The sequence below is a fragment of the Pholcus phalangioides genome, unplaced genomic scaffold (assembly GCF_987345545.1).
Source record: "Pholcus phalangioides strain wild (caught in Gottingen) unplaced genomic scaffold, Ppha-v1.0 ptg000010l_1, whole genome shotgun sequence".
Lineage (NCBI taxonomy): Eukaryota > Metazoa > Arthropoda > Arachnida > Araneae > Pholcidae > Pholcus > Pholcus phalangioides.
In genome coordinates this window covers 14,063,702-14,084,365 of record NW_028301603.1, presented here as the reverse complement: position 1 = coordinate 14,084,365, position 20,664 = coordinate 14,063,702, and the positions used below count along the sequence as shown (strand labels likewise).

Genomic DNA, 20,664 nt, shown 5'->3' with positions numbered 1-20,664 from the left:
TAAAACTGCAGAAAACCAACTTTGGTCCGACACCTCTGTGCCGCCCATTGGGTTCTAACCTGGATCCTCAAGAGGAGAGTCCAGCCATGATACCAACGCGGCAGCGCAACGTTAACTGCTACTCCCTAACCACGTATGTGCAAGCCGTAAACATTTCTCTGCACGTCGGAACATGTTTCGTGTGTGTACATGTGTGGCCCTGACGTATTTATGCTGTTAGAATTACGAGTGTTTCGTGTTCTAAATGCAGGTGCTGCCGCTTGTCTTTATCAATAGGAATGAGAGTGGCTCTGTTACCTGAATTTATGTGAGTATTGAGTTGAAGGTCAGTTTGCACTCTACGGAAAGACTATTTGTGGGGGGGGGGGTACATACCTTGGGCCACATTTAACCTTTTTAATGAAACCTGCGGGCCACCAAGCTGTACCACACTTTGAATCAAAGAGCTGGACGGTTCACAAGTGGTTCATGGGCCATGCGACCAAGATCCCTAATCGAAACCATACGCTGGTGTTGCACGAGAGCTTTTCCGGGGTTCTCCGATGAATAACTTCCGTAATGTGATGCAAGAAAGGTAACTACTACTACTTTAACCGAACATGCACCTCGTACCCATTCCTCTACGTCATTTCTAACGAATTGGTACATCCTAGAATGTCCGTGCGCGTGTTGAGAACATAATGTGAACTTTATTCCTTTGGAATGCTTGTTATATGTAGTGCTGCCATATGCCATCAATTTCTCTAATTATGTATGAGTGAAACGGAGTGATGGAATGAAATTGTATCGTGTAGGCCTGTTGCTCTCTGTGTGAGACTTTTAAACGGGGAGATCGGCTCGCATTTGTGCCTCGAAGTTGGGAACCACAGACTAAAGATAACTATACAACAGCAATATCCATGCGCGTTTGTGTTCCGTAGAATGTTGTCGTCACTATCAAGGCTCAAATGCGAATTAAACTTTGGATAGCTTCACTCGAAGCTGCTCGAAGTCACTGCCAACTAGTACGTACCTGCATTCTCTAGCCATGATCTAATATTCTTCTAATTGCTATATTTTGAACATAACGTTATTCTGAAATATGAACTCATATGGGCGGTTTCATGAGCTGCTTTAAGTAAGCAGGCATTTTAGGCAAAACATAGGCATGAGTAAGTAAAAGAATCCCCCACCACCTGCATATTGGAATCATTATGCTCCACACGTCGACTCGTTATTGATAAGGTTAATATTATCATCATCATTATACTCGTAATACTACATTACTATGAAGAAGAAGAAAGATTTGACGAAGATTTACGGCCATTTTATCTTTCGCCTTATTCTGGGCGTAAACCGATTGTGTCCCAAGTTCCGAAACTTGTTCCGAACCGAGATCCAATTTTCTAAGCGAGATATTAAAAGCGGAAGATACTATTTTCGAGTACGAAACCGACGGCAGTGAGCACTCCATTTATATACCCATCGAAAATGGAACATCCAGCCTATGTATGGAGAGATACATACACAAATTATGGCAACATACGCAGGAAACAAGTTATGTAGAGATGATTTTTTGAAAGAAATATTCACCTCCGCCTCTTCGGATATTTAGACTCATGCCCTCCCACTCCGTTACAGTAGCAGATACAATATTTCTTCCTCGGAGCGTGCATATGCCGAACGGTGCCGTCTGATGGACGGTGAAATGAATGCTAATCGCTCGTAAACGACATCAAATCCACCAGATGAGCACTCGTCCGGAATGCGAAAGTGCGTGGGTTTGGGTCCCCGCAGATACAGAGGTAAATTTCTCTTTCCAAAGATCACCATTTTAACATAACCAATTGGTTTCCTGCATACATTTTATTAATAAGTGGAGTAGGCATCTCTCTTTACATACAGATTATGGCAATTCACCACCACAGGTCAGTTGCCAGCTCAGAGAAAGATGGCCTCAGTGAGGAGTCAATGTTTATGCCAGTCGTGCCCCCAACTTTTCACTAAAAAAACACACACACACACAAACACACACACAGGACAGCTAGTATAGCGTACTACCGGTTGGGAATCATTTGAAACTATTCATTGGCAGTTTTCTTGGCCGGAGGTCATTATTCCATGGTTCACCTGCTCTTGTGATCAATTAACCGTGGCTTGCCCAACGAGGTGGAAATTTACTCACGACTCCTCACTTTGGCAAAATCCACTTTTTTATCATTTAACAACGGTTTTCTTGCCCTATTGATGGCTTATCATCCTCCTCCAGACCAACCATGGCCCCCTCTCTGTCCCCCTAAGGGATATAAGCTGGTTCGTTGACTTATCATCCGGTCCGGACGGCCCTGTAAGCGATTTCATTCTTCTATCGGTCATTCATTCCCGGCATTTCTGTTTCAGTTAATTCTTCATGGCTCCCTTCTTCTATTGGCCATTTATTCACGGCTCCCTTTCTCTATTGATAATTTATTCACGGATATTAACCCTATCGGTCATTCATCCAAGGTTATATCCGCAACATCTTTCCACTATCAGCAGCTCATTCAAGACTCCCCTAATCGTATTAATCATTCATTCACGGCTCTTTTTCCCCTTATCAGCCATTTATTCACAGCTCTCTTTCATCTATCAGTAATTCATTCATCGTCATCTCCACGACTTTCATCACTCATTTATTCACGACTCTCTCCCCGTTATCAGTTGTTACTTTCCGGATATTTTTCCCAGTCATTCATTCGTGGCCATGTCCGCGACTTCTTTCATCAGTCATTCATTCACGTGTCTCTCCCCGTTATCAGTTATTCACTCCCGGATATTTTTCCCAGTCATTCATTCGTGGCCATGTCCGCGACTTCTTCCATCAGTCATTCATTCACGTGTCTCTCCCCGTTATCAGTTATTCACTCCCGGATATTTTTCCCAGTCATTCATTCGTGGCCATGTCCGCGACTTCTTCCATCAGTCATTCATTCACGTGTCTCTCCCCGTTATCAGTTATTCACTCCCGGATATTTTTCCCAGTCATTCATTCGTGGCCATGTCCGCGACTTCTTCCATCAGTCATTCATTCACGTGTCTCTCCCCGTTATCAGTTATTCACTCCCGGATATTTTTCCCAGTCATTCATTCGTGGCCATGTCCGCGACTTCTTCCATCAGTCATTCATTCACGTTTCTCTCCCCGTTATCAGTTATTCACTCCCGGATATTTTTCCCAGTCATTCATTCGTGGCCATGTCCGCGACTTCTTTCATCAGTCATTCATTCACGTGTCTCTCCCCGTTATCAGTTATTCACTCCCGGATATTTTTCCCAGTCATTCATTCGTGGCCATGTCCGCGACTTCTTCCATCAGTCATTCATTCACGTTTCTCTCCCCGTTATCAGTTATTCCTTCACGGATATTTTTCCCAGTCATTCATTCGTGGCCATGTCCGCGACTTCTTCCATCAGTCATTCATTCACGTTTCTCTCCCCGTTATCAGTTATTCCTTCACGGATATTTTTCCCAGTCATTCATTCGTGGCCATGTCCGCGACTTCTTCCATCAGTCATTCCTTCACGTGTCTCTCCCCGTTATCAGTTATTCACTCCCGGATATTTTTCCCAGTCATTCATTCGTGGCCATGTCCACGACTTCTTCCATCAGTCATTCCTTCACGTGTTTCTCCCCGTTATCAGTTATTCCTTCACGGATATTTTTCCCAGTCATTCATTCGTGGCCATGTCCGCGACTTCTTCCATCAGTCATTCATTCACGTTTCTCTCCCCGTTATCAGTTATTCCTTCACGGATATTTTTCCCAGTCATTCATTCGTGGCCATGTCCGCGACTTCTTCCATCAGTCATTCCTTCACGTGTCTCTCCCCGTTATCAGTTATTCACTCCCGGATATTTTTCCCAGTCATTCATTCGTGGCCATGTCCGCGACTTCTTCCATCAGTCATTCCTTCACGTGTCTCTCCCCGTTATCAGTTATTCACTCCCGGATATTTTTCCCAGTCATTCATTCGTGGCCATGTCCACGACTTCTTCCATCAGTCATTCCTTCACGTGTTTCTCCCCGTTATCAGTTATTCCTTCACGGATATTTTTCCCAGTCATTCATTCGTGGCCATGTCCGCGACTTCTTCCATCAGTCATTCATTCACGTTTCTCTCCCCGTTATCAGTTATTCCTTCACGGATATTTTTCCCAGTCATTCATTCGTGGCCATGTCCACGACTTCTTCCATCAGTCATTCCTTCACGTGTTTCTCCCCGTTATCAGTTATTCCTTCACGGATATTTTTCCCAGTCATTCATTCGTGGCCATGTCCGCGACTTCTTCCATCAGTCATTCATTAACGTTTCTCTCCCCGTTATCAGTTATCCACTCCCGGATATTTTTCCCAGTCATTCATTCGTGGCCATGTCCGCGACTTCTTCCATCAGTCATTCATTCACGTTTCTCTCCCCGTTATCAGTTATTCGATCCCGGATATTTTTCCCAGTCACTCATTCGTGGCCATGTCCGCGACTTCTTTCTCTCACCAGTAATTCATTTGTGACTCCTTTTTCGTTGCAGTAATTTATAAATGACTCCTTTTCCCCGTATCGGTCATCTATTCCCGACTATTTTCCTATCAGTCATTCATCCATGGCCATATGTGTGCCTGCCACTTCCTTTTTCTATAAGTTATTCTTTTCTTACTAGTTTCATTTCATGACTATGTCCCGAGCACCTTTTCCGTCATCCGAGGCTGTTTTTAGCTAGATTCTAGAGCCATGGCCTGCATAAATGCACAATATACCGATTATTTTCTTCGTCCAAGGCGGCACAAAATGATAATCCAATCTTTATTATTTAAAAAAAAAAAATACATCATTTTATTTATTTATTTTCTGATTATCAGATTCAGTTTATCTCGGAATAACGTGATAATAACTATCTCCAGCAGAGAAAAGAAAAATGCATTATGGGAGAATTAAAAAAAAAAAAAGAGGCCACATCCGGGCCTCTTTCTTGAGGATGATGACGATGATTAAGGGGATGCGAAATAATGACGAGCAAGAGGGGGAAAAAAATTGCTCGTTAATTAACGAACATAATTATAAGCGATTGGATATAAAAGAATAGTATTTTTTTTTCCTTTCCTGTTAAGCAAATTATCGTAAAAAATCTTAAAACATCTCAAGTTTCCGAAGAAAAATCTCAGAAATCTCTATTGTTCTGGAAGAAAAAATTCACTGTCTGGGAGATAATGCAGCGTTGAATTAAGGACTAAGGATGCCGCCCAACACACGAGAAGGGGCTGATAGGGCCTTGGGCATGGAATGAATCCTATCCTTTTAACAGTACGAATTCACTTCAGTGGGCACGCAAAAGATCTCACTCAAGAAGAATGCCACAGCCGTCGTTTTAACAGTGTCGGGGGGCCCCCACAGGCCAGGAATAGACTTATACTTAGAATTCTTATAAGTTCCCTCAAAAATCATCACTATCATATCCTACTTCATAAACTTTGGAACTCCGGGTCCAGATGGAGTGGGTCCCCTCCATGCTTTAAGACAACCCAGTCCGTAGCCACATTTGATACTTCCTGACTTTCGACGATGGAATTGACTTTTTACACCGGAATTTCGAGTAGTTACAGCGTAGAAGAGCTAGTGGGGGGGGGGGGGAAATTCATTACGCCACTTTTCTTGGTCCGCTCGTTTAACATTAGGGGGGGGGGAACAGAAGGAAGTTACGAAAATGCATGATTGCCACATTTCAATCTAGTTGTGGCCCCGATTGCTCAGCGACAGAATCTTTCTGAGACCCCGAAAGGTTGCTAGGAAGACCTGAACATACGAGATCAGTACTCACAAAAGAGGCAGCTAAGTGTATTTCATAAAGTCGAGATTATTCAGCGATAGGATCTTTCTGTCGCTGAATGCTGAGCACACTTTTGCATGTGAATCTTTAACGATACCGATGAAAAACGTAGCCTATGGGATATCCCCATAAAGCCGGGATTATTCAGCGATAAGGCAACTGGATGGGGATCTCCAGAGACAGACCATTTAAGGGGTTTTTCAGTTTTTCACTACGCCAAGGTTATAAATTCAGCGACGGGATGTTTCAATAAAGCCAAGATTATTCAGCTGCAGAATATTTCTGATGCAACACTCCCTAGTCCATCAAAGGATTCTATCCCGTTACGGCAATCACCAAAAGAGACATATTAGGGCTTTACATAATGTCAAGATTATTAAACGACAGGATAATCTCTGTGGCCCTCACTCAAGGGGTGTCCTTCAAAGCATGTGAATTTATCACGATAAAACACTCAACAAAGAGGTAGCATGCTGTATTCCATGCACCCTAGGCGCTTTACAGCTATTCGCGGAAACAATTCCACAGCCTTCCTGTAAATGCACGTAGCATGCTCAACCCAAGGCGCTTACGGACTCGTCGTCCTCCATCTTGGAGTGGCAAAACCAATTTTTTTCCCCCCTTCAAAGTGACATCTAATCGTTAAAAAAAGGGGCGAGATAGGGAACATCGATTGGCTGTAGCTACAACATTGACGTTACAATTCATTCTAAGATGGCGAATATATCAGTTTAGGGTTTGCCACATCGAAAAATAAAGACCTCCAGAGATCTGTGCTGGTGATCAACAGATTTCTTCTACTTGGAAATCTCCCAGCAGTAAAGGGATACATCGAGAATGCTGTGTCTCAATGTACAGGGTGTTCACAAATTCATAAACAGTTTAGAAATTTATAAAAACCTAAAGAATTGGTATATTTCAATGCGGTTTGCTGAAATGTTATTCTCACGAAGGGGGTATTTCTTTTGGTACGGGGGGGGGGATAATAGTTGAAATTTTTATCAACAGAGGACGCTGAACGAAAGCAAATGACCTGGAAATATGTTATATGATTAACAGCACATACCTAGATTTCACCGTTCCTGGCGCTTGCATGGGGTTTTCACTCTGGTCATTGGTGGATAAAGCGCGTATCGGTGAAGTTGTGTCACCTTATCCGCGAATCGGCGGAAGGTTTCGGACACTAGAGATCGGGAAAAAAGGTTCCGTGAACGAATTCCGTTACTTGCTTTCGTGTAGCAACCTCTACCGACTAAAATATGAAATTTTTCTGTGCAGAAAAAAAAAAAAAAAATCGCTCTCCCCCACCGAGAATAACTTTTTCGTAAAGGGTCCATTCGAGTATGACGTCAGCGAATTTGCAGCCATTTTTGACCCCCCCCCCTTTACCCCGTCAGCAGAACTTTGACCTCATCAGCAGAATTTCGTCAGCTCTGGGCCCCCAACTCAATCGCATTCGAATTTTCCACAATTATTTTTGAGAGAATTTTTCACCTATTTACGAATGTATGGGAAACCATGTATTTCAATTTGATATTTCGCGGCCCGATGGGGCTGCACCGTTCGCACATGCCCAAGTTTGGTGCAGGTTTTTGGAGGTTGGGGCGATTAATGTCGATTCAAAAACGGTCATCGTTAATTGATAGTCAGAAATATTATAATGAGACGATAGCACGTAGAGATTATTATTGTTATTATTATTTTCATAGATAATTGATAATAAATCGTTTCGTAAGGAGAAGGGAAAAGAAGATCGTTAAGACTCAAATAAACGGAAACGGCTCAGAAGTTATCGAACGAGTATCAAGTCACGTACGCGCCGCATGTTGCCATTTTTATTATTACAATGAAGAAACAACTACGATTCGGGCCAGACTGCGCGGCTTCTCGCGGCCAAAAAAAAAAAAAAAAAAACACGTTGCGTATTGCAATTCTTTACTATTATTATTATTTGTTTCCGCCGCCCCCTCCCCACAGACGTCAAAACAGAATGAGCGCCATCTTGTTTTTTTGTTTTAATTTTCTTCTTCTTTTTACCGTACGTTTACATGCAAGGTCGTGTAAAAGTCACTGACGATGATGTGCCCCGTGTTATTTACCTACCTACTTAAAAAAAGAAAGAAAAAAAGCTTACTGTTTGTCTCGGCCGCAGGTGTCTCTACTGTCGTCGTGAGTGATGCTTGTTTTGTTACATGTGCGTTGCTGCATGGCTGCACGATGCCGCGTTATGGAAGAGGAATGGCTGAAACGACGTTCTGAGTAACTTATAGTTTGCTTTTATTCTAATTTACTGTTTTGGGGATAGATGGCAGCGGATGGATGGATATATATATATATATATACTAAGCTCTACTGTGACACACACACACTAGAGCTTTGAGAAACCCAGGCATCCCGTAAACAATATTTCCAATGGAAATTGGAAATATTGTCACAAATGACTTTTATCTTCAGCGCACGTTAACATGAAATTTAAGAAACTGACGCCAAAAAAAAGGAGGACAGAAAAGTCCCAAAGGAACCTTTGCCAGTTGAGAGAGAGAGAAAAAAATATTTCACAAGAAAAATTGGAAAGTTTTCCAATATTTCCGAAACAATCTCGCCAATTCGGTCGCCATAGGTGGGGAAAAAAAAGTGCAGGATGCTGCAGAACACGACCGTCAAAATTGTGGAGGTGATAATATACTTCAAGACAAACAGTTTTGGCAATTGAACTCGTGGTTGCAACCCACTTACCGGGGAGGGGTTTGTATTTTAACCGCCTTCACAAGTCGCCAAAATATGGCAACCTTGTTCACACCATGACGACACAGATGGATAAAAATTTAAAGCATAAATTACATTCAACGTGCGATGATCAAAAAAATTATTTACGTCCCAAACAAAATCTGTGTCGTCTTAATATGTATTAACATCCCATTAATTTTGGTTGCACAGTTCTCAGATAAAACCGGGCCGACTCAGAATTCTACTGCTAAGACAACAGGAGGTGATAGCACATGTCAAGGCAAAAAAAAAATCCCGGGGCCGTAACCCACTTATTCAGGAGATAAGTGCATCAACACAGTTCAGAAGTCGCCGGTGTTGGCAACCTTGCTCATTTCATAGGGAAATTTCATATGTTCGAAGGGGAAAAATAATTCTTCCACTCACAGGTGATAAAGTTAAAAACGTTTTTGTAAAGCTTAAGCAGGCGATTCGTTTCTGAGGTAGAACAACTTCACCAATAGTGAGTGATTTATCCCCTAATGTCAAAACCACAATGAAAAACATTATGCTAGCGCGAGTAACAGAAAATTTCGAAAATGAGATTTGTTAATCGTACGCCCTGCATGTTATGAGACTCTGATTTACATAATTCCAGTGATTTCCTTCAGTGTAGTGCCCTCTATCCACAATAATTTAAACTTTTTCTTTCTGTACCAAGAAAATATCCCTTCGTGAGAAAAACTTTTTCGTACGGCTGGGAATCGATTAAAATTTTTAAGTGATTAATCAAAATTTTTTTAATCGATTAATCGAGTGATTAATCTTATTTTAATCAAATATTTTTTATGACCATATTAATAGACGCTTTGAAATTATAATTTTATTCGTTTCACTCGCCTATTCGGTAGATGTAAACAAGCATAGGAATAGGTTACGAAATTAAGGTTGCCCACTTCAAGCAATTTAATATTTAATATATGCTGGACATAATGAATGCCAAAACTTGTAATTTCTTCACTTGGATCTCGTCGTTTTTTTTAATGGTTATTTTCGGTTAATATTCACAGATTCCGCAACTACTTTCGATTATACTATTGCTTGCTTGCCTAGAAACTCCTCTCAAATGGTACTTGTGAGGAGAAGAGTTGATGCCTCCATGAATACGACAAAGTGCAGTTCATAGGGGGGGGGGGGCAATAAATTTTGGTCTCGTTTTCTCCAAAACCGATTTGAAATTGAAATTATCACTTTTCGTTGAATCGAATTCAATCAAAATATTGATTCAAATATTTTTTAATACAGTCACTTATCCAAAATGTTCTGTATAGAACGTGTGATTTACAGGACAGTTTTTTTCAAACAAATTAACTTAACTCAGAAACTTTAAGTAAAAATTTTAATGGAATTGTCGAGTCGATTAAGTAAACTAAAATTTCTAACTACTAATAACCGACCCGATTAAACGATTAATCGGACCAGCCCTAATTTTTCGCAAACCGAATTCGAGGATATACCGATTCCTTTAATTCTTTTTTATGAATTTCCAATCTGCTTACGAATTAGTGGAACAACCTGCGTATATGCTACGTGGTAAATGTGATAAATAAGGTCACTATGATAAGCATAATCACCGGATATTTTAGTACGTTTGATAAATTTCTCTAAAATTATCACTTTCACCGCGATTATGTATAGTACCAAAGCGTCGTTGGCAAATTTAATAAGTATTAAAAAGAAACTATCACTTTTACCGGCGATTATGCATAATACCCGAGGGTCGAATCATTCTTGAACATGATAAATCGTAATATATGATATACTATACATATTATTCATACATGTGACATCATATCCGGGGGGGAGTCCGGCTATATTCGTCACACATACTGGACTCATTTTGAATTTTTATTCACATGTATCAAATTGACCAATTACACTGGGGAGTTTATGCATAATCACAGGTAAGGACGATAAATTCCAAGTTTTTATCAAATTCCCCAACGACACTTGGCTATTATGTATAATCACCGGTTTAAGTGTTTCAAGTATTTAATCAGATTTGCCAACCACGCTTGGGTGGACTATATTTATCATATCATCATAACCCTATTCGCAGATTCGCCGGTAATTGATAAATTTATCAAACTTGCCAGGACAATTGGTAAGTATGCATAATAACCGGTTATCATCATATTTACCTTAACATACACGCATCCAAAGCCAAAAATGCTGAAAAGTAAGAAACGGCAACCCATTGTCACGCACCTAATTCTTCCACGGACGACGCTGTAATAAAACTCCACCTTCGAGGCAACGCACGCGAAAAATCTCTCTTTAAAACTCGACACGGCAAATAACTGCATCCAATGATTACTGTTAATTATCTTTGATTACACCGTCCCCCACAGCCCTTCCCCTCTAATAACGAACGCTGTATCGAGATAGAAGAGAGAAGCCTCGTTAAAAAGCGTTCGTTCGTTCGTTGTAACGTTACACTCGGTGAGATCGGAATTGAATTTTTTCGTGCTTGCAAAAGTGTCTCTCCCTTGAAGCGTCACAATTGTTCGGTTCCGGCTTTTCTAATCTCGTTTTGTGGACGCTTAAATACAATCGATCCATTATATTTTATTCGATTCTTCTCGGAACTTTAATTGCATTTCGCGTGGATTGAAGTAATTTTCGAGCCTCATGCACCGAGAGTAACCTTTTTACTGGTTTGGAGCACAGCGTGTGTTTGTAACCCTTCTTCGCGCCGTGAGAAGCGTAATTAACGAGCGATTCAATTGTCACTTCAATGGCGTATACACCACAGACCGGTGTCGGTCCGTGAGGAAATTAATGCCGGTCCGCTGAACACTTCACCCAATTTATGTTAGCTGTTACGTAATTTTAAACAAGTCTATATATGCTGCTTGTGTATTTTTTTTTTTTTTTGTCGGCCCGCAAACAATTCATTATTTATATATTCGTTGCTGCTCCGCGCAAACTATTGTTTCATTCATTTATTGCCATTCTGGGAACTACTTGCGCGTATTTGTGTATTTTTTGTCAATCCGCAAATCATTTCCTCCTATTCACGTACTTTTTTTGCAGGCCCTTAGAATCATTGCTTCTATTTATGTATTATTTATCGGTCCGCAAACTATTTCTCCTATTCGTGCATTTTTTTTTTTTCAAATATATTGTCAGTTACGACTCAGCCCAGGATTATACCATAAAAGTTCTTTTATTAAAGTTGATAAATGCAACCAATAAGGGCAAATGTAACCAATAGGTTTTTCAAGTTTTGTAAAAGATGTTCTGTCAAACTTTTATAACCTTGACTTGGAGGCTTATCTATGCTGTTTATATAGTACGTACATTAGATAACTTTATTTTATTTTTGTTCTCTGTGAAGCCAATAGAGGGCGCCAACATTTTGAATAAAAGTAAAGATCCCGAAAAATCTGTACAATTGGCTTCATGAAATAATTTGAAATTAGCAAAATGCATCGCGAAAAGAAAGTAATTGTTTTTTTTGCAACTAATTAAAAGTTTTGGATTCAATTAAAAAATCCCCCTCATGGTCTACGCCCTTCAATGCCATATATACGTGACGTCCGGCATCCATAGAACTATATCCTGATGTTTTACTTGTATTTTTACACCTTTTTGTAGATGCAGTGCGATATTTTCGTAATACATTATAGGTGTTGCAGCATTATACTGCATTGTCCCCTCCCCCGGGCAATTCAGTATAATGTTCACATCATCAGAACCTCTAAGACCGTCCATCCCTTTGGGAAAGAACGCTAACCAATCCAAAATATCTCTCAGGGCGGTCACATCTATCCATCCGCCTGTCTGTTTTGCCCCGGTTTTCAATAACAAATTCCGGGATTTTTACAGGTTTCTCAGGTTCCTCATCTGCCCAGCCGGACTGTATGAGTGAATCTCGGAGTACATATCACAATATAAGTAATAAATAAGCATATGATTTGGTGGTTCGCCTTCTTCATGGAAAGTTTTAATTTGGCCCACATGGTCTAAAACTGTGATTTTTAACCAATGGCCCCCCCTCTTCCCGGATCCTTGGAAAGGTTTCAGAGAAGTCTATGAGATTTGATGAGATGGGTGTTTTGCCTTCGAATCATCGGTACAAAAGTGTCCGCGGACCGAAAAAGGTTAAGAACCCCGGTTGAAGTGATAAACCACTGACCACTAGTTTTCTCTTCATAATTTACGCTATCAATGCATCTCGGCAATAACAAATGCTGACCATAATTGTACACCCCAAAGATTGTTGGAACACCTGAGTAGAAATTACACTGCTGAGTTCTAGGTGGTCCAACTGAAATGTTTCAAAAATGACAAAAGTCACAAAACTCAAGAGGTAAAAAAACAACCCCCAGAAGGAGTAAAACTTACCCCTTTTTTCACGTTTCAAATGATTCCGCCATTACCCTATAAATCAATAAGTACATCTTATTATACACAATCACTTTAATACGTTCAACATATAGTCTAAGCAAAATATAATACATGGCGCACTTTAAATGAATTTCGATGGTATGTACAGGGTGTGCTGATCTTAGTTCACCCGGTGACGATTCTGGTAACGACTTGCGGCCTACACGATGATGATCTGCGACTAATTCACCGTGATTCGAAATTTTATATTTTGCTGCCTTCGTCTGAGGTGGTCATGTTACGTTGTTTTTAATAAAACTTTCCGGACACACCTATCCTTCGGAAACGCTTCGATATCTCTCTGAGATGGGAAGCGGAGTGTGCCCGGTCTCCAAAGGTCAAAGGTGTGTACAGGGTGTTCCTAAAGTGCTAATGCGCCCTCTATCTCCTGAGCCGTTCGTCGTAGAGCTACGATTCTAATTCAAAAAAAATAAACATGCTCAAAATCGTCAAAAAATTATCCTGCAACAGTTTTGAGAATGGAAATACACTGTTTCACAAAATTAAATTTAAAAAAAAAATCTGAATTTTTATTCGGTTTCCCAACTTCCAACTAGAAAGTTGTGGCCCTCTCTCTTCTGAGCCCAACAAAGGAAATATATTTTAATTCAAAAATCGGAGAAAAGTTGGGAAAGAACAGTTACTTAAATGGGGGGAATGGAGCGTTGTCCGTTAGTTTTTGTTGTATTTTCCCAACTTTTCTCCGTTTTTTGAATATCAATGCGAATATTGCACTTAAAAATATGATTGATAAAAATAAATTTTTTTTGTTGGGCTCAGAAGAGATAGGGCAACAACTTTTTAAAAAAATTCAGATTTTTTTTTTATTTTGGGACACACTGCTTTTGTATTCCTAAAACTGGTGCAGGGCAATTTTCTAAATTGGAATCATATCTCTACGACACTAGCAGTTCATGAGATAAAGGCCGCATCAGCACTTACAGGACTTTCTGCAATATATGCAGGAGTGCACAACCTCCGCGGGCCAGCGGACATCTGCAGTATTATATGCAGCGGATATATGCGGTATTTCAACATCTCGCGGGCCAGAAACTTTTATATGAAGAGTGACCACATGACCCGTATTTTGCAGGCTATTCCCGTAAGTTTAGCCTTCCCAACATTTTTATGAAATGTCCCGTTTTCCTTCCCTTATTTTCAAAGCATAGTCGGATTTCAGAAATTGAGATTATTTTCATGACTTACATTGTTACAATTGTAATTATGACTACCACATAATTTATGATAGTCTCAGAAATATATTCATCTCACTTGTTGTAATTGGTACCAAATGTAACCAAATGTAATTGGTGAATTACATTTTGACTAGCGGCACCCATTTTTCAACGACTGACGATCTTCCGGCAATTTTAGTGAAAGTTGGCAACCTTAACTGACTTTGACGATTTTTCCGGCCGTAAATGGAAACATGAGTTACATTTCCCAACTTTTTCGGTTACACCCGCATTTTGTTTGAATGAAATATGGCCAGCTTAGTTATTTATCGTATTGTTCATATTTGATTATTACTAGAACCATTTCGTGTGTGCCGGATCGAACGCTTTGGCGAACCGCAATTGTCCCGCGGACCAGAAATTGAACACCCTGGTGTAATGTGGAAAAGCTGTTCTGAAAGAGTGCATCCTCGGATACGCTAAGTGCCATTTGATAACTTATAAAGGTGGATTCACACCTAGAGGCACGGCAAACATTCTATAACATAAAACCAATGAACTTATTCATATATATATCGTATCGTGGCCGCACAGGCGCACAGCAGACATTATTATGTTGAAGAATGTACGCTGTGTCTGACACGACACGGTGAGTGTCTGTAGATGTGAATCAACCATTAATTCAATATTATATCTCACAGTGGTTGTTTTTGGCATACGCGTCTAGATTTGCGAAGATGTTTAGGCCACGACGACATAGGATCAGCTCGAGCCAAAAAGTATCCGCTTATAATGTAAGAAGCCATCAGAGGCAGGCATTTATCACATGACAGCTTCTCTGGAGAACGCGCAATAATTCATGCGGTACAATTCTCGGGCCATATCACGCCGGCAGACATGCTGGCTGGCATTGTCTCCTCCACTCGTAATAGACACGGAGATATCACTTCAACTCGCGCTTATTATTAAAATATGTATGAGAATTCGAGAGCAAAAAATCCTCCAGGAAACTGCATTATTCAATATGTACTGAAATGTTCACTCAAATATACCATAACACTTTATTTTAAGATTTAAAGCCTAAAATTTTAAGAATAAAAATTTTAAAGAACTAAATTGCAATTTTTATGAGATCCATGCGTTGTGATTTGATTATAAATGATGGCAGTAGAACCCTGATAATGCGAACGAAACGGGACCATTTCTGATGAACGGGATTTATTTCTTGAGTTTAACGACATTCGGTACCCATTAAGTTAGACCAGTGTTTTTGCAACTGTAGGTCCATAGAAATTCCCTGCCGGTCCGCGAACCATTACGCCCAATCCATGCAGTCGCTACGTGATTTTTCGTTGAATAAATGTACCGTATGTGTTGGATTTGATTTCTGTCTCTGGCTGTCAGCAGATCTGAGAATTCTTCCTCCAATTCATATATATTTTTGCCGATCCGCAAAGTACTTCTACAACCTCCACCACCCCCCTCCGTTTATTTTAGTTTATTTTTTTGCTGTTCCGTTAAATATATTTTTCTTATTTACTTAATAACATTTGCCGTTCGGCCGCAAATCACTTTTACTATTTTTTTTCCTTGCCTGTCCGCAAATTACTTCCATCATTTATTCTTTTCCGCCTGTCTGCAAATTATTTGTATTATTTATTCTTTTTTCCCGTTCAGCACATTTCCACATTTATTCTTTTTCGTCTGTCCGCAAATTACTCCTAATATTTATTTTTTCCCGGTCCGCGCAAATCACTTTTACTATTTATTTTTTTTTTGGACTGTCCGCAAATTACTTCCACCATTTATTGTTTTTTCCAATTCAGCACATTTACACATTTATTCTTTTTTGTCTGTCCGCAAATTACTTCTATTTATTTATTTTTTGTGGTTCTACAAATTATTTCTACTATTTATTTATTTTTTTCTGTTCTGCAAATTATTTCTACATTTGATTCTTTTTCCGGTCCGCAAATTACTTCTGCTTATTCTTTTTTTTTTTTTTGCCTTTCTGCAAATTATTTCTTCTATTTATTCTTTTTTCCCGTTCAGCACATTATTTCCACATTCGTTCTTTTTTGCTGGTCCGCAAAAATTATTTCCATAATTATTATTCATTCTTTTTTTCCATTAGGTCCGCAAATTACTTCTATCCATTCCTTTTTTTCCTGTTCGAAGATTACTTCTACTATTTGTTGCAGGGGTGCAAGCGCCCCTCATCTATTTCGGAGCAGCAAATTTCATTTTTGGAGCAGAACTAAAAACGAACTATATCTGCTATATTTTAGTAATTTTTCCGTGAAATGCCAAAAGTTTTGCCAAAAATGGTTGAAACAAATAATTCTAAATAAATTTCCTTCACAAATTAAAATCCATTTAAATTTGTTCTGAATTATCATATCTGTCACTACTGAAACATGCATTACTGAAATGATGAATAAAAATTGTTAGACTCTTTTCAAATCGAGCAACATGCATACTAAAAACCTAGGCAGCAAGAATTTCTGCTGCTTGAACACCAAAATCTTATTCATACTAATATAAATACCTTAATTACTTAAACAATTTCTCAACCTAATAGCATGTTAACAGATTACGAATCACGAGTCGTTTTCAGAAGTTCAGCATCTCAATGACAATTTTTTCAAATTTTTCATGCCCTTGAACATAAGATTTTGTATGTCTTATTCCATTAAAGCATTGGATGAACAGATTTTTCAATGTTCGAACAGTTTCAACTTCGAACAGACTTTTATTTATTTGTTAACAATAAACTCTCTGTCACCTGATAAAAGCTCGTTGATTTTATATAAATACATATAAATCAGGGAATGGGTCACGAACTCTTGACCCCCTGTATAACCGATTCGGATGATCAGAACCGTTAGATCAGCGTTTCCCAAAGTGGGCAATATCACCCCCTGGTAGAGGATGGAACGGTCCAGGGGGGCGATAGAAACTACGTGTATAACATACGACTCTATGGGTTCGCTTGAGTTGCGGATGGGGGGGGGGGGGCAATGAAGGAAAAACTTTTTCAGAAGAATGGGGCGATGGAACAAAAAAGTTTGAGGAAACTACGTGTTAGTGATGACACCGAACAGAAATTCCAAATTAATAAACTCTTGGCTCACTCATTCTAGATCCCATTCAACTGGACTCTTTGGTGGGGGTCCCAGTTAAGGATTTCGCAGGGCCCCCCTTTCAATTATAAGCTTATAAGTTAGCATGAGGAAACAAAACTAGTGAGATCCGTGATTGGTTCCTAGGCCAGAGACCTTTCAGTTCTCCCCCTCCTCCCTATCACATGGGCCCCGTGCTGAGCAATCCAATGGACCACGTTCTAGCGATCCCATGCTTTCACAGGGTTTTTTCAAGAGCCTTGCAGAAAAAGGTCATGAGAATTTAATTTTTAAAGAAATCGCAGCTTGTTCAATTTACTACCTAGTGAGTTGTGCCGGAAGTGTGCGTACCTAACAGTCTAAGTGCGTATGTAGTGTTGTCTTGTTTTTCAGTGCTGCCATCGGTGTCAGAAGTGTAATGAAAATCGCCAGAGTAAAATACCATGGACGGGGCAGCAGCAATCAACAGATAGCTCGTGAATGACATAGGCCACCAGATGGCGACAACGTGGAGAAATATGTCCACCACTGCACTTGTTAAGGGGCCGTTAAAGTATTAAGTCAGCAAATTTTTAGCAATTTTTAACACCCCCCCTCCGTCAGCACACTTTCGTCAGCTCTGCCCCCCCCACCTCTTAAAGTATATTGGTGGGATTAGAGACGTACGCGTGGGACTCGTGGCCCCTCCTCCCCACAAGAAGATTAAAAATTATTTTTTCAATGCAAAAAATATTTGTGAAAAAAAATTAAAAATTTCGGAAGAAAATGCCTTTACGTGTTATAATAAATCTGTTAATTCCAATGCTATTTGGAGGCTAAGAAATCCATTGCGACCCACTTTCCAAGCCATATATGGTAAACCCTTGGCCCCGCGGACCAAATGTAGCCCCTGGGAGTTACAATGCAGCCTGTACCTTAAAATTACCCCCTTTTACCTCAAAAAATCTCTTTTTAACGAACACTTTTTTTTCTAATCCCCTAGATAAGTTTACATAGGAACAATGTAAATACCTAGAATTCCTTTAAAACGAAATTCCGTTGTAGCGAAATGATTTCACCGGTCTCTTGGAGTTCGTTATAACGGGACTCGACTGTATTTCTCTGCAGTTCAACTTCCGATAGAAACTGTGAACTCGCAACATCGCAGCTTTTTTTTTTTCCCTCCGGCAGTCTTCACTGCAAGACACTGAAACGAACATAAATTCTCCAAAAATGGATCTCCCCACATTTCTCAAAACAATCTTGTCAAATCGATGGCGATGATAACAACTTGACAGTTTTCAAGGATCTTAATTTAGCAGTTTTGTAAATAGATATTTCATTTCTCGTGTCATCTTTGCTACATTCAAGGGTAGGGTCGGAAATCATGCCTATTTGTCCTGCTGGATATCATCTCGAAGCATTACAAGCAAAAAAAGAGGAAATAGGTCTAACTCGAAACCCGATAGGACTAAACCATATATTCTTCTGTTTTTATTTCCCCCCCCCCCCCATACGTCTCTTTCCGCCCAGAGTGGCAAAATTGCCCAAGTCAGTCTTCAGAACGCTACTGGGAAGGAAGGAATGAATGAATGCGAGTCTTTCATTGATCAGGCCTCAGATTTCGTTGTCGAAAGAATTCGAAGCCACTTGGAGCGATCTAAACCCTCCCTCCCGACAATGTCGTTTCCTTCCCCTCTTCTATCTCGGCTTGTTTATTTTTCTTACGTTATAAGAGAAATATATGCTAAGAAAATAAAAAAAACCAAAATGGAGATTAACACATTTTTGTTGTTGTTGTTGTTTTTTTTTGAGATGGCCCGGATTCGGTTTAGTTGCTTTTAAGGATATGGAATAGTGTCGGGAAAATGGCCGTCGCTCGCGATGACGGGGGGATCAAGTTCGGGGGGGGGAAAGCCCCGTGAATGATGGCGGGAAAGATTGTGGTATCGGTTTACTATTTTTTTTGGTGGGATCTCCGTTTCGATACTTTATGGTTGGTGGGAATTGTATCTCGGATACGGGGGGGTCATACAATTATTACGTCAGCATCGATTGGGGGTTTCGGGTTTGCTGAATTTTTATGACAAGGAGGGGGGAGGGGCGAGGAGGTTTGAATCGTAATCAACCTCCCTTTATAAAAATATGAAATATTCTTAATGGAATCTGTACACAGTGTGCGCTAAAAATAAAAAACCTTTCGCTTGTTCGTAGGCACCTTAACTAACTTTCTCTCTATTAATAAATCCTCTATAGATCCCCTTTAGTGATCTCTAAATGTTTCACGGGTCCTTCTAGTGATCCGTAATTGCGCAGCGGATCACTTAAGTAATCTGGGAACGTGCCGCGGATCACTTAAGTAATTTAGGAATGTACCGCTGGTAACTTCAATGGTGCAGAACTGAACTGCGGACCACTTAAGTACTCTAAATCTGTGCCGCATGTCACTTAACGGATCTCTAAATGCGCCACGGACCACTTAAGTGTTCTGGAATTGTGCCGCGGCTCCCTAAAGTGATCTGTAAATGTGGCACGGGCCCACTTGAGTGATCTGAAAATGTGCTACGGGCCACTTAGATGCTCTGGAAATCGTGCCACCGGTCAGTTAAGCGATCTGTAAATGCGCCGCCTAGTTCATTTTACAAAATTAGGTTTCAGGTGGCGGGCCACGTTTGGCCCGCGGGTCATGGGTTTTGCATATAGGGTTTAGAGAGCGGGCCACAATGAATTTCTTATAAAGAAATTTTGAGTTCTTAGCCTCCAAATAGCATTGAAATTAACAGAAATTTATCATAACACGTGAAGGCACTTTCTTCCGAAATTTTTAATTTTTTTTTTTAAATAGTTTTTGCATCGAAAACATCAAATTTTGATCGTCAGGGAGGGGGGGGGGAGGGTACGTACATACGTATCTTCCGCATACGCCTCTGATCCTAAAATGCGTTAATCTGTAGAGGCAGAGCTGACGAAATTTCGCTGACGGGAGGGGGGGGGGGGGTGCCAGACCTTTGCTGATCTTTTGCTGACGGGGGAGCCAAAAGTTGCAAAAGAATAAATCTGCTGACGTAATACTTGAACGGTTAATGTTATTTGTTACTTTTTGATTGTTAACAACTTTTCGAAAAAAAATAATTTTTCAAATTTCTGAATTTTTTATTTCGAATTTCAAAAAATTAATTTTTCTCATTAAAAAATTTTTTTTAAATTTCAAAAAAAAAAAAAAAATTATAATTTGTTTTTTTCCCTGATTCTAAAAAAACTGATTTTTCAGATTTAAAAAAAAAAAAGGAATTTTTTTTATTATATATTTTTTTAAATATATAATAAAAAAAATTATATTTTTCCTGATTCTAAAAAAAAATTAACTTTTTTTCCCCGCTTTCAAAATTTTCA

General features: G+C 39.8%; 1 protein-coding gene across 9 annotated transcripts in view; it reads right to left on the bottom strand.

Annotated features, from left to right (window-relative positions):
- Window positions 1-20,664, bottom strand: part of LOC149080960 (tyrosine-protein phosphatase Lar-like) — a 745,683-nt gene that overhangs the window by 359,202 nt on the left and 365,817 nt on the right. For 7 of the 9 annotated variants that reach the window (XM_089237674.1, XM_089237681.1, XM_089237682.1 and 4 more), the window contains one exon: window positions 12,954-12,989. The exons of the other annotated variants lie outside the window; for them this stretch is intronic. The gene's annotated coding sequence lies outside the window, so the exon portion shown is untranslated. The remainder of the gene's footprint in view (window positions 1-12,953; window positions 12,990-20,664) is intronic. 9 annotated transcript variants of the gene reach the window in all.